The sequence below is a fragment of the Canis lupus genome, chromosome 20, assembly GCF_011100685.1.
Source record: "Canis lupus familiaris isolate Mischka breed German Shepherd chromosome 20, alternate assembly UU_Cfam_GSD_1.0, whole genome shotgun sequence".
NCBI classification, from domain to species: Eukaryota; Metazoa; Chordata; class Mammalia; order Carnivora; family Canidae; genus Canis; species Canis lupus.
In genome coordinates, this window is record NC_049241.1 from 47,236,612 (window position 1) to 47,260,679 (window position 24,068).

At 44.8% G+C, this 24,068-nt stretch overlaps 1 protein-coding gene and 1 long non-coding RNA gene across 2 annotated transcripts in view; both read left to right on the plus strand.

The window, feature by feature from the left end:
* Positions 1 to 10,230: 10,230 nt before the first annotated feature.
* On the plus strand, positions 10,231 to 12,267 carry LOC119864723. Its single transcript, XR_005375050.1, has 2 exons — positions 10,231 to 10,314; positions 10,835 to 12,267. It is a non-coding gene; the product is annotated as an uncharacterized LOC119864723 (long non-coding RNA).
* Positions 12,268 to 19,860: 7,593 nt separating this feature from the next.
* The window catches only part of BRD4 (bromodomain containing 4), an 84,140-nt gene continuing 79,932 nt past the window's right edge, over positions 19,861 to 24,068 (plus strand). The window contains exon 1 of the mRNA XM_038567019.1: positions 19,861 to 20,000. The gene's annotated coding sequence lies outside the window, so the exon portion shown is untranslated. The remainder of the gene's footprint in view (positions 20,001 to 24,068) is intronic.

A 24,068-nucleotide genomic window follows, 5' to 3' on the forward strand; every position in this document is an offset into this window, starting at 1 on the left:
ATCATAACCTGAGCTTAAGACAGACGCTTAACTGACTGAGCCACCCAGGTGTCCCAAAGATTTTTTTTTTTTAAGATTTTTTTTATTTGAGAGAGAATGAGTGAGAGAGAGAGAGCTCCAGTGGGAGAGGGAGAAGCAGGCTCCCCACTGAGCGGGAACCTGACTCAGGGCTCAAACCCAGGACCCTGTAATCATGACCCAAGCCGAAGGCAGACACCCAATTGACTGAGCCACCCAGGTGCCCCTAGATGCTCTTCTTCTATTAGATTCCAAGTGTCTGCTTCATCAGCCCATTTCTCTTGAAGATGAAAGGAACAAAAGAGATGTAGGCTTTCAGTTCTGACATGTACTTACACTGCTGAGGTTATTCATACAAAGCTTTATTTTTATTTTTTTTAAAGATTTTATTTACTAAAAAAAAAAAGATTTTATTTATTAATGAGAGACACAGAGAGGCAGAGACACAGGTGGCGGGAGAAGCAGGCTCCATACAGGGAGCCCAACATGGGACTCAATCCCAGGTCTCCAGGAATAGGCGCTGGGCTGAAGGCGGCACTAAACCACTGAGCCACCGGGGCTGCTCTCATACAAAGCTTTAAAACAGGCCTACTCAGGGACACCTGGGTGGCTCAGTAGTTGAGCGTTTGCCTTCGGCTCAGGGTGTGGTCCCAGAGTTCCGGGATCAAGTCCCATATGGGGCTCCCCTTGAGGAGCCTGCTTCTCCATCTGCCTATGTCTCCACCTCTCTGTCTCTGTCTCTTCAGAATGAACGAATGAATAAATAATCTTAAAAGAAAAACAACAGGCCTACCCATGGAGTCCCTGCTAAAATAAATTTTACCAGGCATCTTTCCCCCACAATAGCCTGTTTTCAACTATGGTGAAAATTGGTCAAGGCAAGAAAACTTCCTTACTCAGCAAATATCAAAGACAGTGTTTTTAGCAGCTGGAGCAGCCTCACTTGGCTCGCTGCCACTCATTCTGATGCCATGATTCTACAAGACCTTGAACTCTTGGAACTGTCAGGGGCTGATGATCAAAATTTGACCAGCAACACTTTTAGCAGCCTCTAAGCTTTAGAATACCTGTCTTTTTTTTTTTTTTTTTTTTAAGATTTTATTTATTCATGAGAGACACAGAGAGAGAGGCAGAGACACAGGCAGAGGGAGAAGCAGAAGCAGGCTCCATGCAGGGAGCCCAACGTGGGACTCGATCCCAGGACTCCAGGATCAGGCCCTGGGCTGAAGGCAGGTGCTAAACCGCTGAGCCACCCAGGCTGCCCCCAGTTTTCTTTATAGATGTCATTCATTCTTTCCTTTAAAAATGTTAACACAGGAGCACCTGGTGCCTTAGTCTGTTAAATGTCTGACTCTTGGTTTCAGCTCAGGTCATGATCTCAGGGTTTTGAGTTCAAGCCCCATGTTGGCCCTAGTTTATTAAAAAAAAAAAAAAGTAGATATGCTGTTTTTTTTTTTTTTTAAAGATTTTATTTATTTATTCATGAGACACAGAGAGAGAGGCAGAGACACAGGCAGAGGGAGAAGCAGGCTCCATGCAGGGAGCCCGATGTGAGACTTGATCCCAGGTCTCCAGGATCACGCCCTGGGCTGAAGGCGGTGCTAAACTGCTGAGCCACCAGGGCTGCCCAGATATGCTGTTTTTTTGTTTTGTTTTGAATCACATTAATTTTTTTTAAAGACTTTATTTATTTATTCATGAGAGAGAGGCAGAGACACAGGCAGAGGGAGAAGCAGGCTCCACGCAGGGAGCCCGATGTGGGACTCATTCCTGGAACTCCAGAATCAGGCCCTGGACTGAAGGCGGCCCTAAATCCTTAAGCCACCTGGGCTGCCCTTGAACCACATTAAAATAGTAGCCCTGCCCACCCACCCCCTCATCCCTTCCTGGTCACCCTCTCAGGCAACCACTGGTGATGGTTTTTATTGTTTCATTTCCCTAAAAACTTCAGTCTATTTCTGTTTTAAAAATCAACATAGCAATGGAATCGTCATATATGCTCATAGGCCTTGCTTCTTTGATTCCACAGTTTGCAAAATTCATCCATGTTGTCCCATGTGGTTGTGGTTAGTTCATTTTCATTATATTATGTATAATATTTCATATATATACATATATATATATATATATATATATATATATATATATATATATATATACACAATCCATCCATCTTGCTGTGGGGGAACATTTGGCTTGTCTTCAGGGTGGGATCTTCTGAGCAGAGCTGTTCCAAACCTTCTTCAGCAGATCAGCAAGTTTCCAAGGGACTGGAACTAGTGGACCAGAGTATGCACAGCTTCAACTTCACCAGATAAGGCTAAACTGTTTTCTAAATGACTGAACCAAAAAAAAAAAATCTTTTTTTTTTAAGATTTATTTATTTATTCATGAGAGAGAGAGAGAGAGAGAGTGGGGCAGAGACACAGGCAGAGGGAGAAGCAGGCTCCTTGCAGGAGCCTGTTGCGGGACTCGGTCCCAGGACCCTGGGATTACAACCTGAGCCGGAGGCAGATGCTCAACCACTGAGCCACCCAGGTGCCCCTGTATATATTTATTTATATTAATTATTATTTATATATAAATATATATGTATTATATGAATATGTGATAAATTATTTATGCCATATATACCACTCTTTGCTGGAAGACTGTACATATACAGAGAGCAGTCTAGATTTGTCCCACAGGCATTAGTTTGCTGATCCCTGCTCTAGACTCTCAAATGTAGAAAATGGAAACTTCCTTACCATAATAAGAAGCTATCCTGCTTGCATTTTTTGTTAATTCTTTTGTTTTTAGCAGTTTTAGATTTATGTTTAAATTGAGTGGAAAGTACAGAGTTCCCATATACTCCCTTACTTCCCCTATCCACTTCCCCCATTATTAGTATGCATAGTGCAGTACATTTGTTACAGTTGATAAGCCAACATGGATATGTGATTATTAACTAAAGCCTATAGTTTATGTTAGGGCTCACTCTTTGTGTTTTATATTCTATGGGTTGGTTTTTTAAGATTTTATTTATTTATTTGAGAGAGTGAGCACGGGTGGGGCAGAGGGAGAAGAAGCAGGGAGCTGAGCATGGAGCCTCATGTGGGGTTCAATTCCGGGACCCTGGGATCACGATCTGAGCCCAAGGCAGATGCTTAACCAACTGAGCTACACAGGAGCCCCTGTTCTGAGTTATGACAAATGTGTAATGACATGCACCATTATGCTTGCCAGGTTTTAACTCATAAACTAGTTGGAAACAAAAATAAGCTTCAGAGTAGAATACTGCAATTCTGGCAGCCACAAACAGGTGCAGGATAGTCCTAAGGGTAATTTTTAGTCTCTGCTATTATGTTCATTTTTATTTTGCTGTGTTTTTTGGTTTTGGAGCGCTTAACAAACATCATTCACTATCACACTCAAAATAATGATACTGGAAGACCTAGTGTGAAGAGCCATATAATTGCAATTAAAAAAAAAAAAGTGATTAAAGAAAAGTTTGAAAGTGGAAAGAAAATGCAGATGTTGCACATAGAATAAAACTGCTCCAGAAGGAATCTGGAGGTCAAAGAATAGTAGTGGGAGTGCTCATCTACTGCTCATCATTTGATTCAATCATTTTATTTATTTTTTTAATGATTTTTTTTTCGGGGGGGGGGGGACACCTGGGTTGCTCAGCGGTTGGGTGGCTGCCTTCAGCTCAGGTCGTGATCCTGGAATCCGGGATCGAGTCCTGCATCAGGCTCCTGCGAGGAGCCTGCTTCTCCCTCTGCCTAGGTCTCTGCTTCTGTGTCTCTCATTAATAAATAAAATTTTTAAAAATTTTAAGTAAATATATACAAATAAAATCTTTAAAAAAAAAACAAAGTGAGCATGGATTCAGGCCATAACAAATCAAACACCTCCAGCTTTTCCAAAACTCATCTTTTATAAATTTATCTTTGCTTTTAAGAAAACACTAATTTTTATTTTTTTTAAATTTTTTAAAATTTTTTATTTATTTATGATAGTCACAGAGAGAGAGAAAGACAGAGACATAGGCAGAGGGAGAAGCAGGCTCCATGCACCGGGAGCCCGATGTGGGATTCGATCCCGGGTCTCCAGAATCGCGCCCTGGGCCAAAGGCAGGCGCCAAACCGCTGCGCCACCCAGGGATTCCCGAAAACACTAATTTTTTTTTTAATTTTTTAAATTTTTATTTATTTATGATAGTCTCACAGAGAGAGAGAGAGAGGCGCAGAGACACAGGCAGAGGGAGAAGCAGGCTCCATGCACCAGGAGCCCGATGTGGGATTCGATCCCGGGTCTCCAGGATCGCGCCCTGGGCCAAAGGCAGGCGCCAAACCGCTGCGCCACCCAGGGATCCCTGAAAACACTAATTTTTAAAAAGATTTTTAAAAAAGTGATCTCTACCCCCCATGTGTGTGTGAGCCCACAATCCTGAGATTAAGAGTTGCATGCTTCACCCACTGAGCCAGCCAGGTGCCCCAGATGTTTTTAACCTGGAAAAATGCTGGCAAGTATGAAAGGAAAATGGTAAATGTATAGGCTGTCCATTGTAATACTATTAATGATGGAAAAACTAGAAATGTATTAAATGTTCAATATAGGGGAATGGTTAAGTAAATTATGATCTACTCCTACCAGATAACATACTGTATGTCATTTGGAGTTATCATCTTCCTACTAGCAGAGCTCATGTAGAATGCCTTCTAAGATGTATTTTTTTTAAGATTTTATTTATTTACTCATGAGAGACACAGGGAGAGAGAAAGAGGCAGAGACACAGGCAGAAGGAGAAGCAGGCTCCACACAGGGAGCCGGTGGTGGGACTTGATCCTGGGACTCCAGGATCACACCCTGGGCTGAAGGCAGGCGCTAAACTGCTGAGCCACCCGGGTTGCCACCCGCCCTCTTCTAAGATGTATTAAATGAAAAAAAGAATGCTACAAATTAACAAGCACAGAATGATTCCTTTTGTTTTATAACAACTATTTCTATGGATACATATTGATGCATAGAAAAGTCTAGACAGTGTATAGAGTTGTGGAATCATTATGTTGTACACCTGAAACTAATACAACATTTTGTGTCAACTATACTTAAAAAAAAAAAAAAAAAAAAGGACCAAGAGACCTTTGGCTGGCTCAGTTGGTAGAGCATTACAACTCTTGATCTTGGGGTTGAGTTTAAGCCCCATGTTGGCCATAGAGCTTAGGTAAAAAATAAAATAAAATGTTGTCATAAATTAAAAAAAAAAAAAAAAAAAATCCAGGGCAGCCCCAGTGGTGCAGCGGTTTAGCGCCGCCTGCAGCCAGGGATATGATCCTGGAGACCCGGGATTGAGTCCCACATCAGGCTTACTGTATGGAGCCTGCTTCCCCCTCTGCCTATGTCTCTGCCTCTCTCTCTGTGCGTGTCTCTGAAGAATAAATAAATAAAATCTTTAAAAAATAATAAAAAAATAAAACAATTAAAAAAATCCAGACCAGTACTGTTCGATAGAAATATGTTGCAAGCTGTATATGTGATTTTATATTTTCTAGTAGTCTACATTAAAAAGAAAAAAACAGGCAAAATTAAATTTAATAATATATTTTATTTAACCCAATATACAAAACATTATTTCAACATGTGATCAATACAAAAAAAAATACGATATTTTACATTTTTTCCTATTAAATCTTTGAAATGTAATGTGTATTTTACACTTACAGCACATCTCAATTTGGGCCAGCTACATTTCAAGCACTCAGTAGCCACGTGTGGTCCTACCAGACGGCATAGGTCTAAAACACATTGAAGTGACATCATTGGTTACTCTGGGAAGAGAGGGGAAGAGATAAGAGGGATACTTTATTTTACCTCTGTATTCTTTTGTATTGTTCAGTTAGAATGGTTTCATGTATTATTTACAATGAGTAATGCATCTTTATTTATTTGTTTTTAATATTTTATTTATTCACGAGAGACAGGGGGCAGGGAGAGAGAGAGAGACAGACAGACAGACAGACAGACAGGCAGAGGGAGAAGCAGGCTCCATGCAAGGAGCCGGATGAGGAACTCGATCCCTGGACTCCAGGATCAGGCCCTGGGCCAAAGACAGACATAAAGTGCTGAGCCACCCAGGGATCCCCCAAATAACGCATATTTAAAGCCATTCAGAAAATTAGTATGTACTTATGTCTCATTCCTTAATATTTTTATTGATCTCGGGGGATCCCTGGGTCCCTGACATCTTTGGGCAGCCCGGGTGGCTCAGCGGTTTAGCGCCTGCCCAGGGAGTGATCCTGCAGTCCTGGGATCGAGTCCCACATAGGGCTCCCTGCAGGGAGCCTGCTTCTCCCTCTGCCTATGTCTCTGCCTCTCTCTCTCTCTCATGAATAAATAAATAAATAAAATATTAAAACAAATTTTTATTGATCTCTTCTGATTTTTAGTATTGCAAATACAGTAATAAGAAGAGAGAGAGAGATTATGTGAATCATTAAAAAAACAAAACTGGAATCCCTGGGTGGCTCAGTGGTTTGGCGCCTGCCTTTGCCCGGGGGTGTGATCCTGGAGTCCCGGGATCGAGTCCCACATCGGGCTCCCTGTGTGGAGCCTGCTTCTCCCTCTGCCTGTGTCTCTGCCTCTCTCTCTCTCTCTCCGTGTCTCTCATGAATAAATAAATAAAATCTTTAAAAAAAAAAACAAAAAAACAAAACTTGGGCAGCCCAGGTGGCTCAGCGGTGGTCCTGGAGACCTGGGATGGAGTCCCATGTGGGGCTCCCTGCAGGGAGCCTGCTTCTCCCTCTGCCTGTGTCTCTGCCTCTTTCTGTGTCTCTCATGAATAAATAATTAAAATCTTTAAAACAAAAACAATAAAAAGACAAGACTTTTTATTAAACTGATTCAATGGGATAAACATTTTCTGAGTTTCAGCTGTAAGGAGTTAGGGTCTGCACTACGGAAGACAAGAAGAACAGGACATTGTTGTCCTAAAAGATTTTTGGAAACAGCTTTTGGAACTGCCTTTACAGTCTGCATATTCTCTCTTTTTTTTTTTTTTTTTTTTGCATATTCTCTTCAGGTTGGATTTGACTTCTAGTAATAGCTGAAAGCCCTGCACTTGGGGCCAGTAATTCAAGCTGGATGTTAGTTTTGTTTAAATGAAATGTGATTCAAGTAAAACAACTTGCAACCTGGCAGCTCCAAATTACTTCCAAAAATATTATCAGCTACAACAATAAATTAAGTATATAATACAAGACAAACATGGGAAGGACAACTTAAAATGGATACATTCTGGTTTTCTTAAAAAAGAAAAAAATTGTTATTCCATATTTACATAGCCCTGTGTACTTTTTTTTTTTAATAATTTTTTTTTATTTATTTATGACAGTCACACAGAGAGAGAGAGAGAGAGAGAGGCAGAGACACAGGCAGAGGGAGAAGCAGGCTCCATGCACCGGGAGCCTGACGTGGGATTTGATCCCGGGTCTCCAGGATCGCGCCCTGGGCCAAAGGCAGGCGCCAAACCTCTGCGCCACCCAGGGATCCCAGCCCTGTGTACTTTTCTATTCTTTTTCCATTTCTGATCATCTTCCACAAATTGTTGAGTATGCAAAATAAGAAACCAGAAGATATTCAGAAATTCCAATATTCTGTAATACATAATTAGAAGTTGATTAATGAACCAATTACAATCACTTCCTTTATTTCTCGCACTTGTTATGCTTTGCTAAAATAACAGATAAACTTAAGTCTTTACTTTGCCCAGGACCCATCAGTGATTTATGATTGCCTTTCAAGCCTGAGCAAATACCATGATACAGACAGAACTATTTGACTACTATCCGAGTGTAGTGATATATTTTGGAAGAAGGGGCCATTGGGGACTTTTTAAAATAACCTAGACTTTTTAGAGGAACAGAATTTGTGATTTCTAAAAGATGGGGCTAAAAGTACTAAAAGTGGGGGTTTTGGGTGGCTCTGGTGGTTGAGAACGGGACTTCTGATTTCGTCTTAGGGTTGTGAGATAGAGTCCTGCATGGGGGCTCTGGGCTGGGTGGGGCATCAGCTTGGGATTCTCCTTCTCCATTTCTCTGCACGCCTCCTCCTGCTCATGTTCTCTCGCTCGCTCTCAAAATAAATAAAATCTTTGTTTTAAAAAATATTTTATTTATTTATTCATGAGAGACACAGAGAGAGAGGCAGAGACACAGGCAGAGGGAGAAGCAGGCTCCATGCAGGGAGCCCGACGTGGGACTCAATCCCGGGACTCCAGGATTAGACCCTGAGCCGAAAGAAGAACTCAACCGCTGAGCCACCCAGGCATCCCCATAAAGCTCATTTTTAAGTGAGGTCGCATTCTTTTTTTTTCTTCTAAGATTTTATTTATTTATTCCTGAGAGAGAGACACACACACAGAGAGAGAGAGAGAGAGACAGAGAGAGAGGCAGAGACACAGGCAGAGGGAGAAGCAGGCTCCATGTAGGGAGCCCGACGTGGGACTCGATCCCGGGACTCCAGGATCAGGCCCTGGGCTGAAGGCGGCGCTAAACCGCCGAGCCACCCGGGCTGCTCCAAATCTTTAAAGCAAAAAAAAAAAAAAAAAAGTGCTAAAAGAGTGAAGATAAAAGTGAAAAGGAAAATAAAATTTTGTTTCCCCGTTTGAAACATCTAACGGAATCCTTTTTTAATTAAAAAAAAATTTTTTTTTTTAAAGTAAGCTCTCGGCTCAACACAGGGCTCGAACCCACGACCCTGCGATCCAGAGTCACGAGGTCTTCCCCCCTGACCCAGCCAGGCGCCCAGAATCATCATTTTAAACTGCAAGCGAGAGGCAGGCCGGGTGGCTCAGCGGTTTAGCGCCGCCTTCAGCCCGGGGCCTGATCCTGGAGACCCGGGATCGAGTCCCACGACGGGCTCCCTGCGTGGAGCCTGCTTCTCCCTCTGCCTGGGTTTCTGTGTCTCTCGTGAATAAATAAATGAAATGTCTAAAAAAATAAAAAATAAACTGCCAGCGACCTGAGCCTTAACGCCCCCCGCCCCCCCGCCGGCCCCGGCCGTGTCTCGCGGACTCGTGGCCCAGCACCTGCAGCCCCCGCCTCCCAGCAGCAGGCGGGCTGACTCCCACGCCGCCGCGGCCCGGCGCCCCGCCGCCCCCGCCCCCGCCCCCGCCCCCGCCAGGCGCCCCAGCGCAGCTCGCCGGCCGAAGCGTCCCCGCCTCCCGCAGCAGCCCGCCACCTGCCCACCTGGGGGGCTCGCCTCTGCCGTCGCTCGTCGCCTTCCTCCCTCTCGCTGCGGGTCTCATCAGCGGACCCTTCTTAAATCCTGGACGCTCCCCCCCGTCCCAGCCTCCCGCCGGAACGTCTCCCCTCCGGCCCCTCCCGTGGCCCGCAGGGTCACGCCCCGCCGTCCGCAGGCACCCCCACCTGGGCCGGCCAGGTCTCGGCGAGCTCTCCGTCGCCCAGGGCTTCCCCCACTCACCTCGCGCCGGCGAGCAGCTCTCCGCAGCTCCCAGGCGCCGGGCGCGGTCGCGGGGCGCGCACGCCGGGCGGCTGCGCGGGGCCGCGCGCGCAGCGTACGCGGTGACGTCAGTGCGCTGGCGGCGGCGGCGGCGGCGGCGGCAGGGCTGTTTGTTCTGCTCTCCCGCAGCCGAGGAGCCGAAGCGGTGGCTGCGGCGGCGGCGGCTGCCGGCAGTGCCCGCAGGCGAGCGGGGCCTGTGAGCGCGGCGGAGCGGCGGGCGCGGCGGGCGGGCCCCGGCGCCGCGCAGGCAGCCCGGAGAGGAGGGGGCGGCGGCGGCGGCCGGCGGCCGGCGGGGGTGGCGTGCGGCCTAGCGTCTCAGGTGAGGACCAGTGCCCTTCGGGGCGGCGGGCGGCGCGGGGCGGCCGGCGGGGGCCCGCGGCGCGGCCCGCGTAACCTGCATTGCGTAATGGGGCCGGTGCGCCAGCACCTACGCCATCGGCGCGGCGCGGGGGCGGGGAGGCCGGGGCGACGCGGGCTCGGGCCTGCGGGCCTCCCGCGTCCGCGCGCCGTGCCGCTTGCGCCGGGCCGGGGCGGCCTGCGCCGTTGGCGTCGGAGCGGCCGGGGCGCTCGCGGGTGCCCGGCGGTTGGCGCCGCCGCTCCCCGGCTTGGGCTGGCCGGCGGGGCGGGGGCGCGGGCGGGGGGCGCGGGCGCCGCGGCGGGGCGGGTGGCCGGGGGCGGGCGGGGGGCGGGCCGAGGCGCCCGGCACTTCCTGCCGCCGCCATTTTGTCAAGTGAGGAGGAGGAGGAGGAGGAAGCGGCCGCCGCGGGGCTCGCGGCGCGCCCGGCCCCGGTAAGTCCGGGCCCGGCGTGGTGGCCGCGGGCGCCGCTGTCCCCGACCGCGGTCCCGGGGGCTGGCTCGGCCCCAGCCCAGACGCTCACGTGGGCTGGGCTTAGCGCGCCCCCCTCCCCCCCCCCCGCGCCTGGGTCGTCCTGCCCGGATTGGGGCAGCGCGCCCCCGCCCCCATTTCCTCGCCTTCCCGGCGGTCCCCGGAGCTCTGCGGAGACTGGGGCTGGTCCCCGGGCGGAGGGAGGAGGCTGCCGCCGCACGCCTGCCCGGAGACACTCCCGGGGGTGGGAGCGGTGCTGTGTGGGGGCGAATCTGACCCCCTCTGCCCACCCACTCCCAACCTGGCAGCCCTGCGCCGGGCGCTTTGTTTTGCTCGGTCGGTGCTCGCTGGCGTCCTTGCCACGGCCTCCTCTGTTCGCGGTGTTGTGCGGGGTGGTGGTTTGGGGTGGGGATGTGGGGGAGTTGTGATTCAGCGAAATAAAATGACACCCCCCTCTTCTCCCTCCCCTCCCCACGGAAACAGCACAACTTTACCCAACTGAGCTGCCCCCAAGGCCCGGCCTTGGACGAAAATGGGAAATCCCACTTTGGTGTAGTGGACAGTGTGAATACTTATATTCAGGCCCGTGGATGAGTCATGTGCTTTCGCTGAGTGGCTGACCTCCCATTTACTGAAGACCACGCGTTGTTTTTTTTTTTTTTTTTAAATGTTATTCTAATTTGTTTACTCATTTAATGTTTTCTGCAACCTGGTGGGGTTTATGGCCCTGGTCTTTGGGTTCATTTATATGTGTGTTGGATGCAAGAAGTGACCTCTTGGAGTTTGTGTTTTGTGAGAATTGACGTGTTTTTGCTTCCCTCTGAGAGGGCTCTACTTGTCTGTGTTTACAGAGAGCGAGTCTCAGTGCACCTCTAAGCCAGTGGCTCTTTCGTGCTGTAATCATGGTTGGGATATTTTTATGAATGGGGCTGTCAAGTTCCTTAAGTTGTGAGTCCTTAGAATTTGTAGTTTGGAAGTGCTAGAGAAAGCGATACTCGGCAGGATTTATGAATGTATTTTCAATACCAGGTAGACTTTGGATGGTAAAATCTGTTTTATGACCTTGCCAGTAATTTAATAAAGCATTCTTTTTGGTTTAATTTGGATGGGGATTATCTATTTTCAAGGTGTAATAGATAACCAACCGGTTTTCCCCCAAAACTTCAACCTGGGGAAGATAAACCTCTCAGACGGTTTCTGTTGACTATAGAAGGAAGAGCATGACCTGAAACAAAATGCATTTCTCCCCAGTTATCCACCATACTTCTGTCTTTAGTAGAAAACAGTATCTACGGGCTCAAGCTGTGGAGTAAATCTCTTAATAAGATCACTTTACTTTGGTCTTAACTGGAAGATGAGCCCACCTGTGTGTTTTTAGATAGAATTCAGCCCCAGCTAATTTGTTAAAGATACGGAGCTCTGCCTACAAATGAAAAGTTGGAACTTGAAAGTGACTATATTTTAAGGATAGGTTGGCTGTTTAGAGTGTCAGTATGGCTAGCTTCCCCTTAGCTTGGATGGTGGTAGAAAAAAAAAATTACCAAAGAATTGCAAGATAATTATTGGCCACTTTGTAAAATTTCCACTAAATTATTGAATTGCTTAAAGGAATTTAGACTTTGTTTCCAAAAGTTACCTTTTTGAGCCAGTTGTTGTGATCTTTGTACTAAATTGCACTTTTGTTCTTGGAGGTTGGGAGGATGCGATATTTTTCTGTTACACAATTCAGGTTATTGAATGACTTGAGATTTACAGATTTGGAAGGAGGTTGGAGTCCTTGTTCTTAATTTAAAGCAAAACCATTTGGTACTTAAATGATTTACAGATTCTGGGCTGTTAAATCTTTTGACAACCCACTGTCATCTGTCACAGTTGTAAAGTATTTCATTTCTGATTCTTAATAAACTGGTAGATCATGTTTGTCTTCATGTTCCTGGGAAGTGTATAAAAAGGAAAGAAAAGTTTGCTATTGGAAACTGCTACTAATATTTCATAAGTCTTTGTAACTTCTGGTGTTTAGCAAAGATTGCTTGTTTGCAAAGTGAAAAATGGGATTCTTTGCAGGTGCTGATAGTTCATTTTAAATTCATAAGTCATGAGTTTGTAAAAAATAAAATTTTAATTTTCTTGTTTGTTTTAGTGGAATGTAAGTTCCATGCAGGCAGGATTATGTTTGCTTGGTTTTGCTTATTTTAATTGTTACATCCCAGAAGAGTACCTTAAATATTCTTTGAGTGAACAAACTGGAGAGATAATTGTACAGGAGGAATTTGGCATGTCCCTAATACCAAATGCAAATAATTCCCCTTAAATTGTTAGGAGGGGACATAATTGGTTCGTAGTGATTTACAAGTAATGTGAATTTTAACTAGGATGCTAAAGTCCAGAAATTGGAATGAACTTATTTATAGTCCTGGCAATGTGGCATGCAGTTGCTTCTGTGCACTGTCTACTGTACATTTCCCACTTAGTTTGAAATGTGGTGAGTGGGTTTGGGCTATGGTTCAATACTGGCCTGGGAAAAGTATTTTAAGAGGGAGATGAAGTGGGTAATAAACATGTATGGGCAGCACTTCTAAATGTGAATCTAATCTTGTCAATAAAAACTTTTTTTTAGCATTGAGCGTTTTCTTTTTAATATTCGGGTTTCGTGTGTATGTGATTGCCCAATTTCAGCGATTAGTACCCGAGCTTTTAACTATGTGCAAAAGGAAGATAAAAAGGTATTTGCATGTCACTTTTCTTTGGTGAGTTTGTTCTTTACTAACATATCTATTTCTAAATATGTACTGAATACAAATTGTGTATAACTTGGGGCATTACACTGTTAAAATAATAAAATATATATATACATTTAAGATTTTATTTGAGAGAATGAGTGAAGGTGAGAGGGGAGGGACATGTAGACTAGATTCCCCACTTAGGAAGGAGTCTGATGGCAGGGCTTGATCCCAGAACCATGAGATCATGTATGACCTGAGCTGAAGTCCGACGGACACTTAACTGACTGAGCCACTCAGGTGTTTCCTCAAATATTCTTCTTTAAAGAAGTAACAGTTTTATCAAGATAGAATTCACACACAATGCAGTTCCCCAGTTTAAAGTGTATAATTTAGTAGTTTGTAGTATATTCAGAGTTGTGCAGTCATCACCACAACCAATGTTAGGACATTCACATTCATACAAAAATAAACCCCTTTATAGCCACTCTCTGTACCCACCCCCCCTACCCCCCGCCCCCCGCAAGGCCTGGCAACCACCAGTCTATTCTCTGTCACTATAAATTTGTCTTTTCTGGGTATTTCAGGAATTATGCAATATATAGCTTTTTATATCTGATATCTTTCAGTATGTTTTCAAGGTTTTTGCTATAGTATGAATCAGTACTTCATTCTTTTTATGACTGAATGATATTCCATTATGTGAACACATTACACTTTATTTATCCATTCATTGGTTGGTGGATATTTGGGGTGTTTCCACTTTGGCCACTGTGAACATTCACGTACACGTTTTTTTTGTACAGATCTTTACTCGTGAGTAGATAGATATTTAGTGGAATTGCTGGGTCATGGTAGGTAGCTATTTGAGGATGTGCAATGACTTTTTAAGTGCCTTGATTTCTGGTGCTTTCACAAGGGGTTAAAAGAAAAGCTTGCTGATCTGTGGGTGTACCATTTTAAAAAATGAGGAAATGGAAGTGCAAGGATGCCAGTATGTTGCCTGTAGTGCAGTCTGTGTGATTTGATCCCAGCTTATTTTTTAAAAATTGTACATTCCTAGAGAACAGTTTGAAATGCTGGTAATGCACAGAAACCCTTCTGGAATATGCACTCCACAAACTTTTACTGTTGTAAAGGGTTATTATTAAAACCTTTAATTTTCTTTTTTAGTTTAAGCAGGCTACAACTCATTAAACTGCACCCACACGTCCCAGTTTAAATCATGGGATATATCCCATTTCTAAAGAAATAGATGAAGTCCAGTGTCAAAGTTAGGGCAAACAGCCATCTGTCCCATTCTTGACTGATCCCTGAAGGGGAATAGCACTGATTGGTCCACCATCATTTGAAAATGAGACTGTAAGGGCCTTTTTTTTTCTCTCTCTCTCTCCTTTAAGCTAAAGCAGTTCATGGTCATTTGAAATAATTTGAAAAATAACAATGTTAACATAATGTGAAGTGTCAAAAACTATCCCTTAATCTCATTCGTGTTCCATTTTTTTCTATTTATGAGTAACAAAATTAGATTATACTCTTTAAAAAAAAATCCTGCATTGTGAACACTTCCAAGATGCCCTATTTAAATAGTTGCCTAATATTCTACCATATGAATGTGCTATAATTCTATTTTTGGACACAATTTTCAAGTTCTCTTTTTTTAAGATTTTATTTATTCATGAGAGACAGAGAGGCAGAGACACAGACAGAGGGAGAAGCGGGCTCTATGCAGGGAGCCCGACGTGGGGTGGGTTGGCTGGATCATGCCCTGGGCCGAAGGCGGACGCTAAACCACTGAGCCACCCAGGGATCCCCATCAAGTGTTCTTTTTTCATGTTTAGAGAGGGAATCACTAGATCAGAGGGTGTGCATTTTTTAAACCTTGATAAATTAGTTTTCCAGAAAAGTTCCAAGAATGTCCATTTCTCCAGTTATAGTTGATAGTGTTGTTTGTAAGAGTGAGGGTTTTTCTTTTAGCATTTTTGCCCCCATAAAAAGCAATTGGGTAAAAACAAAATGTCCTCTTGAGTGTGTTCTGAGGGCTTCTGAGAAGCAAATGTGTCTCGACATCTTGCTCTTTGACCTCTCTATACTCTATCCTGCCATAGTTGGACTTTGTTTCCTGAAATCAAGTCTCAGAATTCCCAATCCTGTGATAGGAGCCCAGTGTTATCTGAATGCTCTGGGGACGGCTCATGCAGCCCCCTGGCATCTAATCCTGTCTCATTTTTGTTAGCCAGCTCCAAAGACTAATACTACCAGTGTGAGACAGACTCCAGTTTGAGTCTTGGCCCTGCTGCCACCTGTGTGGCTTTCAGCCTGTTTTTCAACCTCCCACAAATTTCTTTTCTTTTTTTTTCCAGCTGAGGGCAAAATGAGGCAATACCTTCTCAAGGTTAGCTACTTAATTGCTGTCATTGCCCAGGGTAAAGAATTGAAGTGGGAAGAGGCCAGGAAGCTGCATCAGCTGGTACTCCTAGAAATCATGTCACCAGGTGACACCAAGGTCAACCAGGTGCCTTCTAGAACCCCTCCTCCCCCAATGTTGTGTGTTCCTTCCAAGTGAATGGTGCATGGAGACCAATGGAGGGAGTGATTTAAAGTGGGGATTAGGGTGGTGGTGTTTTTTTTAAGTGAGGATTTGTTTTTATCTGATACCGAGATTAAAATTTATGGTAATAGGATCAGGGAAAATTCAGTGGCTCTGGGAACATCCACTCTGGGATGTTGGCTGCAGAGTTTGGGGAAATGATCTAGCAGGGAAAGGTGACCTGGTATATTTTTGGGCCTAAAATGGAAGTTTTCTATTTCATTAAAACTTGGTTATCTGAATAAAAGGTGATGGTTAGGGTGCCAGTTGGGCAAAGTTTTTCTAGAGTTACAAGCACAGCATCTCTCCCTACCTTCTTTGCCTCTTTTGGCCCTAATTTGAATTGTGTTGACATCTGAGCATGGCAGGATTCTGGTCTCCAGGAAGGTTTGGGTCACAAGTCAGCCTTTCCCTGCAAGAGAGGCAGTCAGCTGGATGGGATAACTCCACTTTCCTGGTTGGGAGACTGAGGTCCTGCTAATGATTAGACTTTGGGCCTTGTTGACCAGGCTAACAAGTTGATGTCAGTCACCATTACCAGGGACTATCAAGATCCAGTGTCATATGGGTTGTTTTTTGTTGTGTTAAATTCAATTGGAGAAAAATTTTTATTTCAGATATCAGCCAAAGCTAAGCATTTAACTGCAAATTAAGAGTGCTTCAACGTATATGCCATTTATTCTTTTTGATCTGTGACATACCTAGACTTTTTTTTTTTTTTTTTTTTTTTTAGTTCATCCTAAGTATAGGCTATTTTTCTGTGATTTTTTTTTTTTTTTTTCCTTGACAATTATTGGCTGCTTCTGCCCGATGTCGGAGTACTAGGTCTTTGGGCTGTGGAGAGTAGGCTTGGTTGGAGCTGTTTCACTGGAGAGGGAGAACTGTGGAGTCCACTGTCACGGTTCAGTCCCAGCCCTACCCACTTCTGCTCTTGACCTAACTTGATTTACATAATTTTTCTAAACCTCAGTTCCCATATCTGTAAAGTGGGATCTGTATACCTGAGCATTGGCAGGTGGTCAGAAGGTGGAGGGAGGGCTCACATCTGTAATGTAGTTGTATTGAGTGGGGTCTGAAGGGAGTGCTTGCTTTGCTCTGCCTGAAGGGCTTTGAGAAAAGCTGTCCAGACCCTACTCTGCATTTGGTCACCTTCCTTGTCTTGGTTCCATTTAATGCTGAAAGTTCTTATTTGTTCCTTGTAGCTGTCAAGAGGCCCTGACACATTGTGGAAGCAGTGCCAGAGAAGAGGTGTTGGGATTTGTATTATGCAATTTCCAGAAACAGGAATTAGTAATTCCTATGCTCTTGTGTGTGGCCAATGTCCCCACTTGTCCTATGCCACGCAATAACACATACACATCTATGGACAAATTGGCCTTTGAGATTGTTTTGTGGTTTTGTTTTGCTTTAAGATTTTTATTTGTTCATGAGAGACATACAGAAAGGCAGAGACACAGGCAGAGGGAGAAGCGGGCTCCATGCAGGGATCCCAATGCAGGACTGGATCCCGGGACTCCAGGCTCACACCCTGGGCCGAAGGCAGATGCTCAACCGCTGAGCCACCCAGGCGTCCCTGTTTTGGGTTTTAAGAAAAAAAGGAAGAGAATGAGATCAGTCTGGGGATTTTACACTTGAAACCGTTTCCTTTTTTTTTTTTTTAAGATTTTATTTATTCAGAGAGAGAGAGAGAGGCAGAGACACAGGCAGAAGGGGAAGCAGGCTCCATGCAGGGAGCCTGAAGTGGGACTCGATCCTGGATCCCAGGACTACAACCTGGACCGAAGGCAGGCGCCCAACCGCTGAGCCACCCAGGCGTCCCTTTTCCATTGTTTTTGAGGAAACCTCTATTTGGTGGGAGCAAATTGTTAAACTGAGGGTTGAAACAGGAGAGTTGCATGGAGTGTGGAATGTGCCAATGCTATGTGTGTGTGTGTACATGTATGTACACACAGTACGTGCATGCATGAGAACACACTGTACTTGCGTTGGACCAGTCACATACCCTCTCAAGCCTCAGTTTCTCATATGTAAAAAGGGGTAGTAGGGTAGTAAGTTTGGGCTCCAGAGAACTTTGACCAGAGTCTCGATTTTAAAAGAAAGTCATTCTTGTTTTATATCTGTTTTCTTTTTCCCCTTCCAAACTGAGGGTAATGATGTGAGGTAAAGGGCTGCAGTCATTGTTTAAGGGGAAGAAAGGAAATATAAAAGAGTGTTACACATTGAAGAGTATTTTTTTAAAGATTTATTTATTTATTTATTTATTTATTTATGATAGGCAGAGACACAGGAGGAGGGAGAAGCATGTTCCATGCCAGGAGCCCCACGTGGGACTCAATCCCGGGACTCCAGGATCGTGCCCTGGGCCAAAGGCAGGCACCAAACCGCTGAGCCACCCAGGGATCCCTGAAGAGTATTTCATAAGCCTTTATTTTATGTATTGCTGTGTACGTGATAAAACCTGTATCTTAATTGTGGGTCCTGTCAGAACTGTGTGAAATAACATTGTTTTAGGTACCACTCACTTATAACTGTGGGAACTTTGATGGTAGTTTCTTCTTTTAACCCTTTTACAATCTGTTTCTTCCTCACTTGTCTGAGGGTGACTCCTGCATATGCTTTCTAGAAGTAGGTGACTTGGATTGTACCCACTGCTTGCTAAGCACTCTGTAGGAGGTAGAGTGGGTGGGAGAGTTGAAGCATATAGCTTTGAAGGTTGTCAGTAGTCTGCAACAGGCAAAACAAGTATATGAGAGTGTTGTGTGTGTATTAAAAAAAGTTCAAGTGAATTTTAAAGATCTTAGTTGACTTTTTTCAATGATTCATGAATAGGGTAGCATCTCACTTAGTAAATAGAAAGGATTTCCAAAGAGCTGTATAAAATGGAAAGTTTTTATTGGGGAGGGGGGGTGGGGGATGAGGAAGTTGTAAACAGCAAAGAGTAGATTGTTTTAGGAAAGGTCACCTTCCTTTAGGGGCTGGGGTCTGTCGTCATTTGGGCAGATTACCTCACTGGTGCTGACCAGGTAATTCCAGATTGACTGGTTTAAAATTCCACTCCTTGGAGAAGTTGAAACTATAATTAGGTATTAAGTCTCAGTTTGGTGACTGTGGGGCTTAGCACAAGTGACTCCATTTGGGCCTTTTGTCTCTTCAAGTGTGTGAGGCAAACTACCTGTCCTTTATTCTCAGAAACCGTCCTTCCAACTTTTTATTTAAGATATCTTTCTTTCTCTTTTTTTTGGAAATTATTTTATTGGTTGGGTCTCTTACAAATAATAAACGTGAAACTGTCAAAAGGGAACTCTGTTGGCTTATGTGATAAGAAGTCGGTGTCTCAGGCACAGCTAGCTGAATCTAAGGGCTCAAGCAGGAACATCAGATCTTGTTACCTGTCTCTCATACACTGATCTCAAGGTCAAGATTGAGTTTTCCCCAGTAGTGCTGTCTGATGGCAGGAGACTCTGCCTTGGATCATTGCCCGTCACCTACCATGTGCAGAATGGGAATGTCAAACTACCTTGCCTCAAACATGGCACCTGTAGCCCATCTCTGTCCTCCACTTGCTCACGTCAAGTAGTAGCTCCAGCAGCTAGATGGAATAGTTAAGCAGTCTTTTTTTTTTTTTTTTTTTTTTTTTTTAAGATTTTATTTATGAGAGAGGCAGAGACCGGCCGAGGGAGAAGCAGGCTCCCCATGGGGAGCCTGATGTGGGACTGGATCCCAGTACCCCGCATGACCTGAGCCAAAGGCAGACCCTCAGCCATTAAGCCATCCACATGCCCAGAGCAGTCTGTTTTTTGCACTAGAAGTAGTGTGCCCCCTAATTGGAAGCAAGAAATTTTGGATGGCTGAAAGGGAAGCTAATTTTCCATACTAAGTCATAAACCAGAATTAGGGCAGCCCGGGTGGCTCAGCGGTTTAGCGCCGCCTTCAGCCCAGGGCCTGATCCTGGAGACCCAGGATCGAGTGCCACATGGGACTCCCTGCGTGGAGCCTGCTTCTCCCTCTGCTTGTGTCTGCCTCTCTCTCCCTCTGTCTCTCATGAATAAATAAATAAAATCTTAAAAAAAAAAAACAGAATTAAAATTAGCTTAGGATGAGTAACACAAGAAAAGGGTAAAGTGAAGATGCTTAGGGATTATGTATTCCAAATCCTTTGGTAGAGGATTAAATGAAAGAGTTTTTTTTTTTTTTACCAGGTACCGGGTACAGAGGGAGCTGCTGTGGGACCTGTGAGAGAAGTCAAGCCAAATCTCTTTGAGGGAGATGAGAGGACTCAGGTCACCAGTGAGGACAGGGTTCAGTTTGACCAGAAAAGCAGCCCTGAGGAAGCACAGGGGTAAGATGGGTTTATAACATCGAGGAAGCACAGGGCACAACTTGGAAAGGGAACCAGGTAGATAAATTTCAGTAAATGCTTGCATGAATGAAATTGTAATGGAGAACTTTTCAGTAGACTGGGTTCATCTTTCGTCCATGCCTGTGAAAACTACAGTTGTAATTTTGCCATTTGCTAAGCTGTTTCTGTACTTAAGTTCTTGTAAAGTCTGCTGCTTGACATTCCTCTAGTATTACAGAAAGCCTACTCAGATTTCCATAATCAAAAACAAGTGTTAAGGACTGCTAGAGTAATCATTTTCCTACAGTTCTTGCTGTTGGATTTATTCAGTCCTTTGGGGGGCTCCGAATAATTGAGGATCCAGTGGCCAAGGATGAGACCAGCCCTCCTTCTCACTAGAGCTTCCCTTAACATGAGGGGAGGTCAGAGGGTCCCCTTGAGAATGTGATGAATGCTATGGGTCCTTTCTCCAGAAAAAATGTATACGCCTTAACATTGAACAGTTGGGGAGATGGTTCTCGGAAACGTAAAGTCCTTCTAAGGAGCATGTACTAAAATAAATTTCCTGGATTTTACTTTGAGAACGAGAAGTTTATCATTATATTAATTAAAAGGCTCTTGGTGGTTTTGAAGACTTTTCTTTTTGCACGCAGACTGTTTTTGCGGACATTTACAAATGTATAACATGAAAACAGTGTGGAGTGCCCATTTTGGATTGTCCTTGTGAAATCCTCCAGAGGGTTTTATAGAGCTGTCAGCGTGAGTGTCAGCAATGGCACAAACCGGCCCAAGATCCCCAGTGCACCCCTCTTTCCCAGCTTGTTTTCCTTCCTGGGGATAAGGAGTGTCAGAATGGGCCTCTCAGTGGCTGCAGAAGAAGGGAGTTTTTGGTTCACTGAAGACGCGCCACTGTTCGTAAAACTGTCTCCAGGATTTGGTGTTGGCCTGGAACCTTTATTGCAGAAGGTAACCCAATGGGCTGTTAGCCAGCCTGTCATTTGGTGGTGTTGGATGTGGGTAGGCTTAGAGTTATGGCTGTGGGTCCCTGCTGTGATTTAGTATCTGGTCTCTGCTGTGGGACTCCGTTCATGCATACACTAGAACTGCACGATGAGGGAGATAGAACTTGTGGAATGGGCAAAGTATCCTCCTTCACCATAATGTTTTTGCTTAGGAATATGAACATGCTACTCCAGGTGTGTGCATGATGCCACTCTCTCTACCCACATCCCTATGGTGGAAGGAGTAGGAAACACAATACCATAAACTTGAATAATTCATACTTCTGTAATTGGGGCAGAGGTGATGAAGGATGGAAAAGAACTCCTGTTACTTCTAAGAATGGTGCATATTAAAAACTCCCTTGCTCCTCCTTAATCTCTAAAGTTCAAAGATAAAGCTTGTTCCGTGCTGATGTATATTTCACCCTTTCATTTACTGGTGTTGGCTTTATTAATCTCATTGCTCTGCTCAGTTGAATTACAATCTTACTGTATAGGCATGGTTTTTTTGTTGCTTGAGCAGTTTCCCCTATTTTGTAATTAAGAGAAACAGGCAAGATAGTATATGTGCTGCCGAAGCGAGCACAAACAGGCAAGATAGGATATGTGGAAGAGTTTTGTAAAAGGTGGTTCCTTCCATGTGTAGGTTTTCATTTATAATATTCATTGAAAATTACTTGTTTTTTTTTTTTTTTTTTTTTAAGATTTTATTTATTCATGAGAGACACAGGAGAGGCAGAGATACAGGCAGAGGGAGAAGCAGGCTCCATGCTGGGAGCCTGATGTGGGACTCAATCCCAGGTCTCTGGGATCACGCCCTGGGCTGAAGGCGGCGGCGCTAAACCGCTGAGCCACCCGGGCTGCCCCTACTTGGTGTTTTAAGTACTTTAAGTTATAAAAAACTGCTAAGTAAGAAAGTCACGTATGTGTGTCTTTTTCCTTTTTTTTTTTTTTTTTTAAAGATTTTATTTATTTATTCCTGAGAGACACAGAGAGGAGAGACCTAGACAGAGGGAGAAGCAGGGAGCCCAAAGTGTGACTCGATCCCCGGACCAGGATCACGCCCTGAGCCAAAGGCAGACGCTCAACGGCTGAGCCACCCAGGTGTCCCCATTTGTTTTCCTTTTGACACTAGGAAACAATTGAGCTGACAGATAAGTTGTCTGGAAGTAACACCACCTTTGTGTTCATCTATTTCAGAATCATAACATGCATCTTTGTAATCCCAGGAATGCAGTTTCGAGTTGTCAGTGTTGGAATCCTTTTTGAGTTGCAACATATGCAGCCTGTAGTTTAGGTGGCCTGTCTTCAGGGTCCTCTCTCAGGACATCTCCAGGTCTGTTTGCTCTAGGAACCCTGAGCATCCTTCCCTTGTACTTGAGAGGGCTGAATGCCCTCCCTGGCCTGTGGCTCTTTCTGCTTGCCTTCCAGATCCCCACAGTCCCTTTGTTCACCTTGAGGCAGTGCTTATCTTTTGATCTATGACTCTTTGTGAAAAGTATCCCATAAAGGGTAAAACTGTATTTTCTGAACGTACAGGTTTTTTTTTTTTTTTTTTCCGGTTACCTTCTTGCCTAATTTGAAATGGTGAAGTAGAACGTGAGTCATCTGGCTGTCTTTGTCTGCCTTAATGTACAGAGCTGCAGTGTGGGTCTCTTCTTTCCCACTGTTTCCTCAGAGGGGAAGCTTGAGTATATGTTTATGAGCACTCTGTTTTAGTGAATATTTGAGTGGTTAGTATGGCTCAGGTGCTAGATTTCTAAGCAAGGCTCCTGTTTTCCTTAAGTCTTAAGAAAACTGGGCAGCCCGGGTGGCTCAGCGGTTTAGCGCCTCCTTCAGCCCAGGGCGTGATCCTGGAGACCCGGGATCAAGACCCACGTTGGGCTCCCTGCATGGAGCCTGCTTCTCCCTCTGCCTGTGTCTCTGCCTCTGTCTGTGTCTCTGCCTCTCTCTCATGAATAAATAAATAAAGTCTTTAAAAAAAATTAATGTGATTCAAAACAAAACAAAAAAACAGCATATCTGGGCAGCCCTGGTGGCTCAGCAGTTTAGCACCGCCTTCAGCCCAGGGCGTGATCCTGGAGACCCGGGATCAAGACCCACGTTGGGCTCCCTGCATGGAGCCTGCTTCTCCCTCTGCCTGTGTCTCTGCCTCTGTCTGTGTCTCTCATGAATAAATAATTAAAATCTTAAAAAAAAAAAAAAAAAAAAGAAAGAAAGAAAACAACCTAACTGGGTACTAGTACTAGTATCATTTCCATTTTGTAAAAGGAAGCTGATGCCCAGAGCGCTCAGTCACTTGAGGAGAGGGAGACAAGGGCACAGAGCTGGTAAGTGGCAGCGCTTGGCTCCAGAGCCTACATGCTTCTTCTTTTTTTATTTTTATTTTTATTATTTATTTATTTATTTATTTTTTTAAAAAAATTTTTATTTATTCATGATAGGCACACAGTAAGAGAGAGAGAGAGGCAGAGACACAGGCAGAGGGAGAAGCAGGCTCCACGCACCGGGAGCCTGACGTGGGATTCAATCCCGGATCTCCAGGATCGCGCCCTGGGCCAAAGGCAGGCGCCAAACCGCTGCGCCACCCAGGGATCCCGCTTCTTCTTTTTTTAAGATTTCTTTTTCCAATATTTTGTATTATTTATTTTTTTAATTTTATTTTTTTTTAAGATTTTATTTATTCATGAGAGACACAGAAAGAGGCAGAGACACAGGCAGAGGGAGAAGCAGGCTTCCTGCTGGGACCTGATGCGGAACTTGGAACTCAGTAACAGGACCCCAGGATCATGACCTGAGCCAAAGGCAAATGCTCAACCACTGAGCCATCCAGGCACCCCCAAGATTTTATTTTTAAGTAATCTCTACACCCAATGTGGGGCTTGAACTTAAAACCCCAAAGTCAAGAGTCGCACTCCAGCTGAGCCAGCCAGGCACTCCTCCACATGCTCTTGACTTCTGTTCTGCAAGTTGTGGAAGGAGAGAATCTGCCACGTGCAGATGGTTGGGATGGTACCGTAATGTGGGCAGGGAGAGAGTGCCTCCTGAGAGTTATAGGCCAGCCACC